Here is an 18,699-nt window from a genome sequence, read left to right on the forward strand (position 1 = left end):
TCATTCGTTTGTTTGTCACTTTAAACATGGCTCTTTTTCAAGGCACCGCTGTCACTGGCGTTTGCATTGCCTCGGCTCAGCTGACATGTCATCATTAAGGGGGGCGGTGGCATCACCTGTTGTTTATACAGGGGCGTAGGAGACACTACATTTCTGGGGGGGACAGGGACAACCTTGTGGACTTTCCAGCGTCCCTATACAAATCGCCCATTGCATGAGACCGCCCGCCCCATAAACGAATATAATCGGATAGTTTTGAAGAAAAATATTGAGAAAGGCAGGAATATCGTCACATTATGCTTTATTGTTATTTGCATTTATAAAGTACTTAGACCAAATGTGGAAAATCATGTTTATTGTTTATAGTGCTACTCATAGTTCACTCAGTTTTGTGATCTGCATGGTACATGTTCTTTGCAGCAGGCACATTAACCCTCCGCACTACTTTACGATGAGCCAAAACTTTCCCTAGACAAAATTTCGAACTCTCACTAGTAGGAACATTAATCACTAGAGTTATCTTGACATTTTTTATTGTTGCCTGAAAACTGCCTGATGCACAAGGAAGTTCATTTGCTTTAAAAGCTAAAATTATTTTTAAACTCAGTGTCCCTCACCAAAGTCAACGAGGTGCGGCTGCAACAGGTCCCACCGCCCTAAAGCCGGTCAAGCTCCCAGCAATGAGCAGCACACACATTTCCTTAAATGGGGTCAGACCTAACCTTATAGCCATTATATGAGGAAAAACATCCATGTAATTGGTGGGTTGGGATACTTTCCCCAGATTGAAGCAAGCAAAACAATTTACGATATATTTCTTGAGAAAGATTTAAGGTGGAGTTGACTTCTTCCCTGACAATGTTTTGAAATTTGTGGGATCACATTTCTAAAATGTGGCAGACCCTTATGGGGCATTCATGAAATATTCCAGTACTTTCAAGGTGCGCCAAGGAGGCCTGGCTTTTTTAGGAGTAAATCTGATTTTTTTCAAATGTCTTATGTCAGAAATAACTTCCACTATGCCAAGATCCTAATTTTTTCATGGGCGAGCCCCATATGCCAATGAGTACATTCAATATGACAGTGCTAAAAAGTTACCATGGATACTGCAGCAATTGTCTTGGGTACCTCTAAAAAATCCCTCTTTAGGCATAGCATGCATGCACTCACACACACACATTCTCTCACACACTTTCTCACTATATCTCTTGCACTCTTGTACCTTTGTACTCTGTCACACTCACTCACTGCCACTCACACTTCAATTAGTACATTTGCTTTTATTGTGATTGAAAAGCTTGCCCTGCTGCTACTGCTTTACCTGCCTTACCCCTTAGGGAAACTTTATGAAAACAGATTCTCTATACATTATTCAAAATAGTAATATATTGCTTTGTCAATGTTTGTTACAAGTATGATATGAATGAAAAATGCACTTCCATGAAATAGCTCTGCAGGGCTTCAATGTGGTTTGACTTGTGGATCAAGCAGTTACAGTATTACCATGTAATATCACAGCATCCAACTGACCTAATGAAATGCTTGACTTCTTCGAAAACCATGGATTTCATCCAGTAACACTTTACATTTTTGTTTTTTTGAGACCCAACTAGCAATGTAAAAACAAACAGGCATGTGTCGGGATGGAGCGTTGTAGTAAATGGAAAGCCAGGAATGGCTACAGCTGTCATACTTTTTTCAATCCAGCACCATACCCCAAAGCCTCCGCCCTAGTCTCCCTCCTCATGCCATCCCACATTGTCAGTCCACTCTCTGCTCTTGCACCAGCCCCTTTGATGTAGATGGAATTAATTAGGCATGTAGTACCACGGAAAGAGCGGGTATTCTTAAGGGTGCCTTTGTAGAAATATTTGTAGATTCATGAGAGTTGTAAAATGTTGTATATGTGTAGAGTTAGAGGTGTGCTCTTGTCAGTGCTGGTTGATGGTGAATAGTGTGAGTGAATGTAGCATGAGTGGCGAGAGTGTAGGGTGAGTGTCAGGTGAGCTGCATGCATGCAATGTGAGAGGAGGGCCCAAGTGAGTGTCGGGTGGGAGGAGTGAGTGCAGTGATAGGAGCAAATGCAAGGTAGTGTGAGTACAGGATGAGTGGTGTGCCTATGTGTGGTATAGGGTGAGCGGCAAGGGTGAAGGGTGATTTGTGAGAGTGTCTGGTGAGTGCATGTGGAGTGTAGTTAGTGCAGAGTAAGTGATGTGTTCCGGCAGACTATTGTCCCTGTGTGCACGAAGGATGAACAGGGGGCCTAGATGAATGCAGGCTGAGAGATTTGTCTGTGTGAGTGCAGGGTGAGAGGAGGAAGTGCAGGGTAAGTGGTGTGACTCCAGGGTGAGTGCTCTGTTTGTTTGTGTAATATGAGTTCAGGGTGAGTGTTGTGCCCATGGGAGCCAAGATGTGAGTCAAGATGTCAGTGAAGATGTGTGTGAAGATGTGAGTGAGGGTGAGCTGCGTAAGTGACACGAATGCCTATGTGAGTGCACAGTGAGCGATGTGACAGTGGAAGAGTAGGGTGAGAGGAGTGACTGCAGTGTAAGGGTTGTGACATATGAGTTTGGGTGCGGGTGAAAGTGCAGAGTGGGAGAAATGAATGCTTAGTGAGAAATGTGCTTGCTTGAGTGAGACTGCAAATTTAGCAGTGAGACTGACAGGTGATTGAAGTGGCACATGATTGCAGGATGAGTGGTGTGCTCATGTAAGTGCAGGGTGAAAAGCGTGAGTGGTGTGAGTGCAGAACGATCACTGTAAGTGCAGGGTGAAAGGTGTGTTCATGTGACCACAGGGTAAGTGGAGGGAGAACAGCGTGAGGGACATGAGTGCAGTGTGGTCGCTATGAGTACAAGGTGAGTGGTGGTGAAAAGCGTGAGTGGTGTGAGTGCAGCGCAATCACTGTAAGTGCAGGGTGAAAGGTGTGTTCATGTGACCACAGGGTAAGTGGAGGGAGAACAATTAATCAAGGCTGGGGCTTTCAATTTCATTACTAATCATGAAAGGTAACATCCGGAACAGCGCAAATCTAGTACCCCCTGGAAATAACAATAACAAAAGAAAATAATAGTCGAATTGTGAAGAGGGACTCACTCGAAGTAGTGGAAAGAGAGAAAGTCTTCTCTACTCAATGAAGGAAGAAGTGGAAAGAGAGAAAGTCTTCTCTGCCCAATGAGGAAAGCAGTGGAAAGAGAGAAAGTCTCCTCTGCTAAATTGAAGAACCAGCTCGTCAGCAGCCATCTTACAATGTCTGTTTACTTTATTGCTCAACCCAGAGACATTACAACTAAGTGATAACGAGAGAACTAAGAAATCTCCAAGTGCTACCACCAGGAATTACAAAGATAATAAGATAATCGAAAGCAAACGGAGGTGAAAGTGGAAATGGCATCCACCACTACACAACAAAATTTCTATCCATACACGCCTAGATTCGGAAAGAGAGCACAAAACTGGAACAAAGCATCACCAGTAGCCACTATACCCGGAGACAAGCTGAGGAAAGAGACACTTGAAGACCTGCTACACAGTGCTAAGATGAGCGGGCGATACCTAGAGACGGTAGGCTCGAAAGCTCAGATTATAAAATACCCACCTAATCTATCCAAAAATGCAGCCAAAAAATTTAAACACGACACCTTGAGGAAAAATCACGACATACTATTTACGGACCTATATTTCAATATAACCAAAGGTACATCAATGAATGACCTCATATTCCACACGAACAAAACAACAACTTGGCGCAATGCCTTCTCAAGGATGCTTACCATAAAAACGACCACAAACATCCCACATGGCACAAAAATGATGACCTCACCATCACACAGATGTAGAGCAGAACTAAGTATCACCATATATAAATCGGGTATTGTGCTGATTCAAGCAGCAAACCGAGAACTGGAGAAATTTGCCAAGATATTCCAAATAATGAAAGATTCTTTAGAAGACCCAAGACACCAACTACTCCAGACCCCACCAGAAGACATCCCTGTCACTAATGATAACATCAGAGGAGACATTAGAATCAGGGAACACCATGCTCAAAGCTCTGAACGAGAAATTAGACCTGAGATGGTAATGTCCAAGCCTGAGAACACGACAGAAAGAACGGAGAGGTTTAGCAAACGCGCGAATAAGGACAAGGACCAGCCCCAAAGAGAAGAACAGCCCCCGCTCAGGAACGAAGAGACCCCCCAGGATGAGCATACATCGGACTCGAGAAGAATGCCCCAAGACGACCAGGAAGCGGACAAGGGAGAAGGAGTCTACCCCGCTACACCCCCCTCGAGTACAATTCCAACGTCATGCAGACTATCACCCTCAAACGCACTCACAACAACACAGGACGGAGCGAACAATGACGACATCTCTAACAGGAACGGAAGGGCCAATCAAACATGGGTTACAAAGGGAAAGGAGGTTGAACTAAGAACAGATCCAAAAAAGAGAAGAACAAAATACAAATCCCGGATAAACAGATCTGTCTACCCTAAGAAATCACATCAGAACAAGAAAGATATTAATATGCTCCAGAAACTAATAAACAAGATGGCACAAATCACTATAAATACCTCACAGGCAATTGAAAAAATCGAGGAGTTGACGACGAGCATTCACGCCAAGGTCACGCACATCCAAAACGTCGTAAATTGTTCACAGAAAAAGAATAATGAAACGGTCTGGCAGCGGAAACATAATGACAACCGACCGAATAGGGCAAAACCATTATCAAAAGAGGAAACTCTGGCCTTAACCCGATCGTATGAAATACTGGACCACGAGAGAGAGGAAAGAAACAAAACAGTTCCACTCGACCCTAACAGAACATCGAGAAAGAATGATAGAACATCTAACCCCCACAATCTACAACAGATACAGTTCACAGCAACAGAGAATAAGATTGGCGACCTTAGCAACAAAGAAAAACCTCTGACATGTCTACTACTCAACTGTCGGTCGGCAACCAAACATTTCTCGGACATAGCCGACCTCATCATTAACAAGGACATTGATATAGCAGTCCTTACTGAAACATGGCTTACGGAATCCTCATCCCCTTCCATGGATCTCCTAGTACCACCCCAATACAACATTTTGAGACTGGATAGACCCATAAAGTTAGGAGGAGGTATAGCCTGCATTCACAGATCTGATATTGAGGTCAAACAAATCCTAACCGACCCTCTAGAATCCAGCGAATACCTAGGTCTTAATATAAGAACAACTAACAACCAAAGATGCAACCTGCACTCTTTTTACCATCCACCAGGAGACAGCGCAAAGTTTACAGAGGAACTAATGGAGATCATAACGACCAACTCCAACGACGGCGCTAACAACATATTTCTTGGTGATTTCAACTTACATTGGGAGGACCACAACGACAAACTGGTCAAATCGCTGAAAGACTTCCTTGATGAACTGAACCTTACTCAACTATGCACACAACCCACTCACTCGAAAGGAGCGACGTTAGACTGGATTATCTCACGAAACAAAGAGACATCAATCCTCTCTATAACACCATGCGACTGGTCGGATCATCATGCCATAACATTCGTGATGCCTATAATGGTAAAAGGCATGACCAGACAACCCCTCAAGACCCAAAAATGGGTTAGAGACACAAGAGATGCAAACTTAAAGCTACTAGTTGTAAGCTGTGAAAGAGACCTAAAACCGCATAACAACCTGCATAATGTGAACGAGCTGACCGACCACTACATAACAACGGTCGAAAAGATTGTCAACAACACCATGCCCCTAAAACTGAAAAATATCTCGGAGAAGACAAAAAATCCATGGTTTAATGAATCACTAAATGAAGAAAGGCGCAAATTGAGAATGGCCGAAAGAAAATGGAGACAACACCCTTCATCCCCAGAGCTGAAAGCACTCAGAAAAATTAGAAGCCAATATAACAAAAAGATCATCAACTCAAAACAAGAATTCATACGGTCAGAACTGGACAGTGCCAAAAACAGACCACGGAAACTCTTTGAAATCCTAAAGCAACAATCAAACAAACTAGCCAAATCAGTCCATGAGAACTCCAAAACACCGCTAAACTGTGAAGAATTTTCTACATTTTTCACAGAGAAGGCGAAATCGCTAGAAGTAGAGCTCAAAAACGCCGTGGCAAACCTTCCCATAGATCCAATGCCTACGAGAGATACTGCTACGACAACGGAGAGTATCATGACAAAAAACGAGGCAAGGTGGGATACGTTCGAACTATATGACCAGCACAGTATCGCCAAAACGCTTTCCGAAATAAAGCCAAACAACCACTACCAAGACCCAGTACCTGCAAAATGTGTAAAAGAAATCAATCACGTTTTGGTTCCAATATGGACTGAAATTATAAATGCTTCACTATCACAAGGGGTCCTCCCAGACTGCCTGAAAACAGGTCAAGTTGCTCCCATAATCAAAAAACCCTCAGCAGATAGATCAGACCCAAACAACTTTCGCCCAGTGACCAACATCCCGCTACTGGCCAAACTAATTGAGAAATGCGTTCAGAACCAACTAAGCCGACACATCACCAAGTTCTCATTGCTCGATGAATGCCAATCAGGATTCAGAGCAGGGCACAGCACTGAAACAGCGATCCTCCATATTGTCGATGATGCTCTACAGGCACTTGACCAAAACAAAGCATGTCTACTGATTCTCCTAGATCTGTCCTCGGCCTTCGACACGGTAAATCACGAAGCTCTATTGACCAGGTTACGGGACAGGATGGGTCTGTCAGGAACTGTGCTGGAATGGTTTATCTCTTTTCTACAGAACAGAACACAGCGTTTCCTGGTCAACCAGTCTATCTCACCTCCATGCCCTATTTCAATTGGAGTCCCTCAAGGATCATCATTATCCCCAGATCTGTTTAACCTTTACGTCGAACCGCTCACAGAAATTCTCCAAAAATCACAGATATCCTATCACATGTATGCAGACGACCCGCAAATATACTTAAAGATCTCCTCCCTAAAAGACATGGAGATAATGAACGAGACTCTAAAAATGGCTCTACAATAGCTAACCACCAACCAGCTGAAGTTGAACGCTCACAAAACAGAGTTTCTACTAATCGCACCAGCTAGGAGCCATACGGAAATAAAGGAATGGACGAAAGTAGTGACTGCGCTAAACTGCACCCCAACACTAATCAAGTCAGCGAAATCGCTAGGAATCACTCTTGACGAGAATCTGGACATGAAAGCCCATATCAACTCAATGGCTAAAAATGCCCGGTTCCACCTGAACTACTTAAGGAAATTGAAACCATTCATCTCAGAAGCGGATCTCAAATTAGCAATCCAATCCTTAGTTATCTCGAGGATTGAATATGGCTGCACCACCTTAGCGGGACTACCAAAATTGTCCACAGCGCCATTGAAAGCATGCCTAAACGCGGCAGCAAGAATTATCACCGGATCAAGAAAATACGATCACATATCGCCACACTTGAAAGCTTTAAGCTGGTTACCCTATGAAGCGAGAATCCAAATGAAGATGGCATGTATCACCCATAAAGCGCTACACCACAACACCCCAAGATACCTAGCGAAGAAAATCCAGCTATCGGGAGGCAATCGACCAGCGAGGAGTACTGAGGAATTCCTACTACGGCCAGCCCTTTTCCACAAGAAAAAAACCTATGACAGAGCGTTCTCAGGATCTGCCCCCAGAATATGGAACTCACTCCCTCCTAACATCAGGAAGATCCAAAATGTGGCATCATTTAAGCGAGAAGTGAAGAGCTTTCTGTTGAAGAAATACACTACCTAGAATAGAACATTCACGATCTGATAATGACCTAACTATCAGACTTGTTTATTCATTTACTTAAGAAAGTAATACACTCACCATTGACTTTCAACGCTAACTGCACACATGATATTGTATATTTATCATCTACCTCATATTTGTTGTCCGTATAATCTGTCGTATATATATGTCTTTCTCATATGCCTTCTATGTTAAGCGCTCTGATACCCACGGGTCTTGTTCGCGCTATACAAAACTTTATAATAAATAAATAAATACAGCGTGAGTCCAGAGTTAAGCACATGAGTGCAGTGTGGTCGCTGTGAGTACAAAGTGAGTGGTGTGCTTGTGTGAGTTCAGGGTAAGAGGAGGACGAATGTGCGAGTAGACAGTAACAGTGTGAGTTAAGTGTGATGGCTGTGAGTGCAGGGTGAGCAGTGAAAGTGACAAGTGAATGGAGTGTCATGTGCATGCAGGGTAAGAAGTATGCTTATGTGGGTGCAGGGTAGGAGGAGGGTGAATGGCGTGAGTGCATGGTGAGCAGTGTGATCGCTGTGAGTGCAGGGTGAGCGTGAAAGTGAAGGGTGAGTGATGAGAATGAGGGGTGAGGTGTCTGAATGCAGGATGTATACCCAGACACCCGTGGTAACTCAGCATTGTATTGACGTGTGGGTTGTATATGCACAGTATAGAGCCTGGCCACAGACTGAAGCCTTTTAGTTACATTTGTGCTAGTAGATGTAGGACCCACAAAATAATCTTTGGTGTGGTAATTAATTTAAATTACAGTTACAAAGGTGCTACATCTGTGACAAAAAAAATGTTCAGTTTGCAATTGCAAATTTTTCAGGAATCCCACGGCAATCAGAGGTTACCAGGCTCCGATTTCATCAATGATAGGCTTTTATCACTGATGTCCTGGGGCTTTACCTTTCTGTTGGAAACAAAGTTAACTACCAAAAGAGAGAAAGAGAAAGAGGGGGTTGGGTGTGTGTGTGGGTGGATGTGTGTGTGTGTTGGTGGGTGTGTGTTTTCAATAATTGTCCATCAAGGGTGTTTACTTAGAGGAAAAATCACTTTATCTCAACACACAATTCCATACTGTACATAAATGTTAGAGGGCATTAATATGGCGTGCAAATAGTAAGACATTTTTTCCATAAGCAGAGGGCAGCCAGTACTGACTTGTGCTATTTAAAAGGCACTGGCATCAATGTACTCTTGCAGGAGGGAAAGGCTGGTGAGTTGTACTCTGTTGACCCCTCGTGGTTCCCTGTAGACCCTCCCCAATGGATAGTGATATAGAGTGATGTGTTCCAAAGTTATTGCTGCAATGCCTCGCTTTTGCACTGTACCTTCTTTCCATCTTCGCAGTCATCTGCAGGCCAAGTCTGCTGTTTGCAAGCGAGGTTGAGAGCCATGCTGCTTTTAGTGGTGTGTCATCCACACAACACCAGGCAGTCCCACTTGGTGATTGTGCACTGACTTGGCCTAGACAGGCTAGGTTTCTGGTGCGCATACTTGTACCTCTGAAGGAAGGCTGCCATTAAACTCTGGAAGATGAAGAGGCTCTGCTTCACTGTATCTTATGATGATCGGGGGTTTTCAGTGTGAGATATTGCTCAATCCCAAGCAGGAACCCAACACTCAAAGTGAAGATCCCACCTTGCCTCACAGAGGTGATCCAAATGGGGGTCAAAGCAACCACTGATTGCTGTAAGAAATCTGGGTTTATGGCCAGTTTTCTCAAGGTGTTTTGGTTTATTCTGTTGAGACTGACAAATGTGTCAGACTTTCTAAACATCAAGCCTCCCTTTTGCATCCTGATACACTTCCACTGTCTGGGAAACAACTTCACCCACGACTTGTGAACAGAAACATGCTTGGGACGTGCACATGGAACACATAGGCCTTCATCTCTGCTTTGCATACATGTATACTGTATGTACTACAATAGTTACACACAACATACACTTGGACGGGATTAGGTGATTAAACAGGGTATAAATATGTTTGCATACTGGAGAGACAATCTCAACCAGTGACAAAAAAATGATTTTTATTGAGTAAGTGAAAAAATCTATTTACAGAAGAGTGAAGAAAGACCTTTACATGAGAACTTCTCTTTTGTCTGTGCCAGCTCCCCTGTGCACTGTACAGACCATGTACCAAGGTTGGGATACTCCAGACTATGCTTAAAAAGGCTGCCCGGGGCATACAGCAGGATTGAACTCTTAATGTTTAAATGATGTCTGCCCTCAGAATCACATGTTTAATCTATCTTCCTCAGATATGGAGCTCTATGTATAATGTTGTTTCTTGCTACAGCCTACATTCTCTGACTAATTTCTAACTCAGAAACCCTTCTCCCACTATGTTCCTCAACCCTGCATGAAATATTGACATTAAATTATTCTTGCTTGATTCCTATCCTTTCTTTCTCCTGAGTGACCCTCTTCTAGCCTTGCTTACTCTGCATACCTTATATTTCTGAGAATAGCCTTCTCTGTCTCATGCCTGACTGTCTCAGTCCTTCTTATTGTAATTCAGCAATTGGCCGATACCTCAGGTTATCAATTACAACCTCTCCTCCTAGGTTCTCCCGGTCTAACGGAAAGCTGTAGACGCCGGCCGAGCCTACCTCCTGCCCCTGAGGCTCCGCTGAGGCGTGCTGCTCGAGAGTTGTGGCTGTGGGGCGGCCGGGCTTTGCTCCGCTGCTGTGCATCATCTTCCAACACTTCCGGCTGGCTGGGCTTGGCTCCGCCGGTCGGAAGAGACGAAACTACAGCCCCCAGCAGCCCTGTGGTCAGGACGCCTCCCCCACCATCACTGCGCAGCGCCAGGAGGCGCATAAAGACACACCCACTGCTGAGGACCGGGTGGCGGTCTAACGGAAAGCTGTACACGCCGGCCGAGCCTACCTCCTCCCCCTGAGGCTCCGCTGAGGTGTGCTGCTCGAGAGTTGTGGCTGTGGAGCAGCCGGGCTTTGCTCCGCTGCTGTGCATCATATTCCAACACTTCCGGCTGGCCGGGCTTGGCTCCGCCGGTCGGAAGAGACGAAACTACAGCCCCCAGCAGCCCTGTGGTCAGGACGCCTCCCCCACCATCACTGCGCAGCGCCAGGAGGCGCATAAAGACACACCCACTCCCTCGTCCCGCGAGGACGCACGCGGGACGCGCCGGGCTAAGCCCGGGCAAAGGGCGGGCCCTCTGAGGCCCTCAGAGACCGCAGGAGACCGGGCCGGGCCACCCCTCTTGACATTGTCATCACCCTAACTAAGGTAATCCCCTACCGCATTTGACTATAAAGAGTAGCAGTTGGTAATAGCCCTGATGGAGGGTAAAAGTAAAAGTAGAGTGGTGGTAAAAAAAACTCCAATGCATACACGCTCGGTTACAAGAAAACAAACATTGGTATCACCCCCTTTATCCACCCTAACTGCTATCGATAGAATGCTACAGCAAACTATTGGGGTTGTGGTTAATGCCATTGAGAACACGGAGAGAAGACTCTCACTGCCAGCTAGCATGTGTTTAATAACTCAATCGCCAAAAGTGGTTAGCACATTAGTTGATATTACAAATGAAACATCATTATCTCATGATTCCCTTTTGTTACAATCTTTTGCAGGCCTACCTAGGAATGACCAAAATCAATCTGTTGTACCTCAACATTTAGAACCATCTATTACATGTATCAGGGATAGTAGACTGTCATTAACACCTGACTTGACAACAAGTGTCATACCGCAGCCTACAATCCAGAATGACGCGTCTCATGACCTGAGGGATCTAGATGGTTGTGATATCGACGGTATCACCCCCACTGTAGAAACAAGTGATATCAGTTTGGCAAGCAGCGAAACTGATTGTGGGTCTGTTCAGCCTAAAAGGAAATCTACTTTTGGTAGGAAAAGGCTGATAATTAGTAAGCAGGGTAAGGCTTTTAGACGCAAAAAGAAGAGAGCGGCACAAACTCATGTAGATCGTGAGAGGGAGGGTGAGAAACATCAAAACATTGGAAACATGTACCCAGAGGAAGCACTAACTCCAACTAGTGTTGAGGGACTGATGCAATATTTGGAGAAAACCATAATAACCCATATTGCACCAGTGACAGAAACCCTAGAAATCCTTATTAAAAAAGTAGAGAACTTAGAAAAATTGGGTATAGCGAACCTGGATGTCTTAGAACAACGGGTACACAGTTTAGGCCCCCCACAACTGATGTACCACCAGGAAAATTGAACAAAAATACACAAAGTATAGTAAACAGAACCCCCACTGTGACTGCCCCGGCGGTGAACTCTGCAGCTACCACAAGTGGCAGCAAGAGGCCAGTTGAGGAAATATAAATTTTATGGTCAAGAAATGTTCCCTAACGTGTACCCCACCGTCTCCATGTACAAGCTTAAAGTGCATGTAACTTCCCTCCTGTGCCAGCTATGAAGACGCAAATACATTTGCGTCCAACGTTAACATGTCCTCTTTCAGATTCACCCCGAACGGGTTGAATACTCCGTTTCTAAGTATGCCATGCCAACGTCTTTTTGCGGTGTACTTTACACGTTTTTCAGCTCTGGCGAAGTAGGCCCTGAATTCTGCCATCGAGCCTTTTCCTGCCTTCTGACTCTGAACGCCTCAGCCTGGGCTGCCTCTGTACCCGTGACCTCTGCCTTACTCCCTGCGCGGCTAACGGCGCCTGGCTCAGCCTGTTGCCTGCCAAGACTGTATTCAACCTTCAAATTATCTGCTCCGCTCCTCAAACATACATTCCTGCCTACTAGTTCAAGTAAACATCCTTCCAGCTGCAGAGCAAAGGGCCCGGCCTCACTGTCTCCGTGCAAGTAATTCATAGCTTCTGTTACCATGGTAGGCCCATGCCCCCTCGCATCTCATGCAGACACGTAGACGCTTATACACGCACTCACAGTCAGTATAGAATAGCCTCTGCCCAAGAGACCTTTTCCTCTAAGATAATATGGTTCCCAAACATCAGATATCAGATATGATATAGGTACGAGTTGATCTGACATGCCAGACTTCTGTCTCTTTCCGCTAGTGTAAATGTCAAGTCCCCTGCACCCTCCAGCTCCACGTCAATCACACGTCATGCAGCTGCGCGCGCATCCAGACCTCAGATTTCTGCTGACACTGCAAGATTCTGCTATGTACCCACCCACTTGTGACACTTTTTGTGACGTTTCTAGCACACACCTCTATGTTCACGCCCAGTTCACGCCTTTTGATTACGTATTGCTAACACGTGTGTGTTTTTATCTTGTTTCTCTCAGCCTACTGTATTGGTATTCATTATATGGTTTAAGTATAAAAGTTATGTCTTGTCAATAAAGTATGCTCTATCCCTTCCTGCACCCCAGTGGTGTCAGGAACCCGATATCCGGTACCAGAACCATTCCTTTTAAAGGAATAAAACCCCTAAGAACTCTAACACCACGGACTCTGTGTCTTTCTTTCCGATTGAGTTATTTTTGATTAAGTACTTACCTGCATAGAAATTAGGACGGTAAATCAAATATTAACCACATTATTTTGGCGCCCGAATAGGGACCCCTCCCCCACCTTACGCGCCGGTTGGTGCGTTGCAACCTTTGCCCCCTGCCATAAGTCAAGACGGACAATTACGCGTACCCGCAGGATTTCCTGTATCTCCCTCTGGCCCACGGAGGTGACGGAGACTGCGATCAGCACCCAGACGAGGCGGTGAGGAGTGCGGAGGATCCCGACCAGAGCCTAGCCGAAAGAAGCAAGGTCCGAGGTGTCAAGAGGCCCACCAGTTTCCGAAGTATCCACGTGTCGAGTCGAGTCGAGCCGAGTCCGGTCTGGTCCAGTCCAGTCGAGTTTTCCGAGGCCTTCTGTTTCCGTGCTTCCCGGTGAGTACCATTGCTGGGACGTATCTAGACGGGTGCATTATTATGTATCCGGTAAAGACGGGTTTGGGTACGCAAACACGGTCTGCACTGTTTTAGACAGTGTATCTGTACTGTTTAGCAGTATATCAGTTATTCAAGTTCTTGCACTGTTCTCGACAGTGTATCTGTGCTGTTTAGCGGCACATCTAGTATCAAGGTAGTCATATATGTTCAAAATGTTTTCATGTGATTAATGTCGTGGTATGAGTGGCTGTTTGATGTACATTACTGTGTTTTTGTGTAACTAGCTGTGTTCAGAGTAAGTAACAAGTATCAAGTATCCAGTACTAAGTAACAAGATGCCGTTTTTCAATAAATTAAGACAGATAGGAACTAGGAAAGGGATACTAGAGGAAGAAATTCCTATCCCCCCTAGGGACACTCCTGGAAATTTTATGTACCATAAGCATGGCTTAGATGCCATACTGTATCTAGATTTATGGGCCGACTATACCAAGCACCTAGACGAGAGACACAGATGGCCCGTTACAGGAACATGGGATGCCGAGTGCATCATGAAGGTAGAAGAAGCGCTATGGAAAAAGAAAGCCAGACAATCTCAGAAAGACGCCATAGAATTTTGGCGTAAAGAATCACATAAACGTGCCGAAAAGGCACTCCGAAGAGAAGACAGACATAGAGAAGAGTCGGATAGAGTCCGAGAGAACGAATTAGTTACTGAAGGGATCCGAGTAAAAGGAGAACAAGTAGACCGTATGCGAAACAATCTTGTAAATGGCATGTACCTTGTGGCCGAGGGTTCGCCTGAAGCCACTTCGGAAATACCAAAGAATCTGCCGTCGCCATTGGTTCCGACTAAAGTAAATCACAGGACCACCAAAGACATATTCCTTGCTTCCTATCTAGACGATGTAGCACCCGCTTACACCAATCCACGTGCCCGCGTCCCGCCTACTGACGGTGACGGAGATGGCAACCCGCCTCAAGACCATATCCCGCCATTGCCGCAACAAGGTTCACCCGTTCGACAGCCCGTTCCGCCCCCTCCTCCACCTCCACCACTTCCCACACCTAAGATTGATATACCAAATCCGATTGCGCCTGATCCTAATAAGAGACAAGTTCAGGTACAGATACTGACTCCACAGACATACAATTTTCAAGCACCCGCTACAGGAGGTGCGACAGGAGGTCTCCAGACCCCGCCAGCAACACACAGATTGAACTTTAGGGACATAATGAAGCAACGTACACCCCAATCACCCCGTCTCGACATGCTTAAAGAACCCCTTCAATTTTGCAGATATGATCCAGTACCCGGTAAAGACGATAGAATGCTGTTAGCATCACTACGCTTACGAAAAGTCGCAGATTACCTAGTATTAATTCCAGGAATGACCGAACACCTAGATAGAATATATCATTTTGTCCAGACTGGGGAAGATCCTGAAAGTATTAAAGAAGCCCTGGCTGACACTCAAGGTTGTATACTACGTTTCTTCATAAATTGCTTAATAAGAGAACGAGACAGGCCTGGAGTAGACCAGGAAGAGATGGAAGCACTAAACAAGTGGGGTCAGAATATAGCCGACGGAAACCATGATAGACAGAATTGTATAGCAAGTATGTACAAGAAAATTAGAAAAGCGGTAATAGAAATACACGAAAAAGAAAAAGGAAGTGACAGGAATGACTCCTCCGAGGAGGAAGGACCTGAAGAACCAGACACGACCAAAGAAATGATAGCGTATGTAGGTAAGGGAAATTACCTTAGGAAAGGCATTCGTCCAGAAAGCAAGAGAGTTTTTCTCTCTGGCATATCAAAACAAAGTTCTCCCGAATATCTGTTTCAAGATACTGATAAAATGCTTCAAGAACGAATGGGGTACCATGTACTAAATTCTATGGATGAACAAGAACTAGCCCGGTCAGCAGTGTTATGGGCTGACAATCCTAACACGTACAATGATGATACAGTAGCACAGACATTTCTGAACCTTTTCCCAGACGAGCAGAAATTAGCTGGTGTATACATGATTCAACATCTCCTCACGTTATACAGGAATCAACATTCTGATCCAGGTCCCTTACCTGATACACTGGAAGCACTACTTATGAATAGATGGATAGGCCTAAGTACCAGATTAATTCAAATAATTCTAGAACAACGACGCAAATATAACGCTTTCTTAGGCCCACACTATGTTTCAGCTCCGCCTCCAGAAAGAAAAATGTTTCATTTGGAGCATTTTGACAGGCAGAATCCTTTACGAGAAGTACACCCAGTTATGGGTGCCGATAATACCCTGAAACGTGTGTATGTGTACACACCTTTGACAAAGTTAGAATTGTTAGAGATGAAGAAACTAGTACCCTGTCACGACAAAGACCCTGCAGGTTTCCACCGAGAACTTAAAGACATGTTACTCATGGGAGATTACACGTATACAGATATTATGAAATTGTTAAAAGTACTGTTACCGACCGACATCTACGAGAAACTCAAGGAAAAAGAATGGGAGGTGGGAGATAAAAAGATTATATGGACTGAAATAGAAGACGAGGAAAAGATTCGTACTCCAGGGCTAGGCCTTGGGGAGAAAGCTAAAGCATTACCAGGCTTGATAGTACAGGTTTTGCCAAGATTATTGACAACTAAAAAGGAAGACTGGGACGCAATCTCAGCCTGTAAACAGAAACATGATGAAGATACTAGTGACTTCTATTCAAGATTCGAAAAAATTTTCATTATAAATAGTGGCCTGAAACCAGGTATCGAGTCATACCCACATCTTTTTGTAACAAAATTAGTCGAGAATTCCCTGACATCAGTCAAGAACCGTGTATATAAAGTTGAAAGTACATGGCAAGCAAATACGCCATCCCAGATGTTACAAATGTTACAATACCACCAGAACAGAATTAGAGAAGAACAGGATCACGAACAGAGACGTATGAAAGACACGAAAATGAAAATGTTAGTGGCCCAGTCGGTTCCAGCCGACGGTCAGAGGAAGGGTACGACCCAGACAGGTAATGCAGCAGCTCCCGTTAAAGGGACATGCAACTATTGCAAACAGCCAGGTCACTACGTACATGAATGTCCAGTCCTAAAACACAATATAGCAACAGGTAAAACTAAAGAAAGACCGCATCCGCCTAGACAAGACCAGGTCCAGCAACAGACTTCACAGAATTCACAACCTACGCATGCTTCACTACATACAGCACAGACCGCAGCAGTATCTCAGCCACAGCCACAGCCCATTGCCGCGACGCAGCAAGTTTCACGGCAGATGAACCAGTATGCCCAATCTGATTATCCCGATTATCAGCGATACACATGAAACAGCCTAGAGAGGGAGGTTGGCTTGCCTCTTATTGAGATTCCTGTAGATCAAGAGGGTCCTTATGTACACAGTCAAGTATTGGGAAAAGACAGAAAGTTTTTAATTGACACAGGGGCAAGCCGCACAACAATCAGCCATAATGAAGTCCCAGGGGCACCCCTCTCAGGCTCACAGAATGTTTCCCTTGGTTTTTCAGGACAGCCTATTGTAAATGAAGTATCGAAACCAATCCCCCTAGCTGTAGATCCATTATCACGTGTTACAGACTTGTAACTGACTAAATCATGTCCAGAAAACTTGTTAGGTATCAAAACATTAAAGGCTCTAGGAGCTGTGATATGTTGTTCTCCGGAAGGAGTTAGACTTTTTCTGCGTGACTTCAAGGGTCACTATGTATTACGAGAGTTTGATGTCAGATTGAAAAATGTACCGAAACACCTGTGGGCAGAAGGCCCAACCGATGTAGGTTGCATGCACATTACACCATACCGTGTTACACTCAAACCAGGAGTTGTTTTACCACGAATCAGACAATACAAGTTACCACCCGATGCTGTAGTGGCTTTACTGGAAATCATTGAAGAACTCATTGCCCAAGGAGTGGTCGTAGAAACCGACTCAAATATCTGTAATTCCCCTATCATTCCGATTCTTAAACGTACTGATCCCAATGCACCGCCAGTATATCGGCTGGTGATTGATTTACGAGAACTCAATAAATGCATTATCCCACAGTATCCTGTGGTTCCCGACATCTCATCCTTATTGACTGCTATTGATTCAGAAGCGACGTTCTTTACTGTAATTGACCTCAAGAACGCCTTCTTCAGTGTGCCCATTGATCCAGAGAGCCAATACCTCTTCGGATTCAGTTTAAATGGACGAAGTTTCAAATTTTCATGCGCACCTCAAGGATTCACAGAAAGCCCCAGCATCTATAGTCAAGCACTGAAAAGACAACTTGATTGTATCCAAATGCCAGTTAACACCGCCTTACTACAGTACGTCGATGATCTGCTGATCACCGCACGAAGTGAACCCGAATGTGAACAAGCATCACTGACAGTTTTACATTTTCTGGCCGACAAGGGACACAAGGTGTCTCCTTCGAAGCTACAATTCTGTGTTCAGCAAGTTGTGTACTTGGGTCACTTGCTGTCCAAAGTGGGGAGACAGCTCACTCCTGATCGCATCCAGTTAATTGTAAACATGTCACAACCCCAGACACAAAAGGAAGTGCGGGCCTTTATAGGCCTCACCTCGTATTGCAGACAATGGATTCCTCAATATGCATTTCTAGCTAAACCACTCATTCAGTTGACAACACAGGAGGCAGCGACTTCGACTGCCCTTCCTTGGACTCAGGAACATACACAGGCCTTTGAGGAATTAAAGAAAGCTTTATGTCAAGCACCAGTTTTAGCGACACCATGTTACAGCAAACCTTTTACACTTTTTGTTACTGAACGTGATGGTACGGCGTTGTCTGTCCTCACACAAGATCAAGCAGGTTCAAATAAGCCCTGTGCTTATTTTTCAAGTACATTGGATTCAGTAGCCCAGGCACTCTCTGCGTGCTTAAAGTCAGTTGCAGCGACAGCCCTAGCAATTAGACAGAGCGACTCAATTGTATTAGGACATCCATTGACAGTACAAGTTCCACATTCTGTAGAGGT

The sequence above is a fragment of the Lissotriton vulgaris genome, chromosome 1_1 (genome assembly GCF_964263255.1).
Source record: "Lissotriton vulgaris chromosome 1_1, aLisVul1.2, whole genome shotgun sequence".
In the NCBI taxonomy this organism is placed as follows: Eukaryota; Metazoa; Chordata; class Amphibia; order Caudata; family Salamandridae; genus Lissotriton; species Lissotriton vulgaris.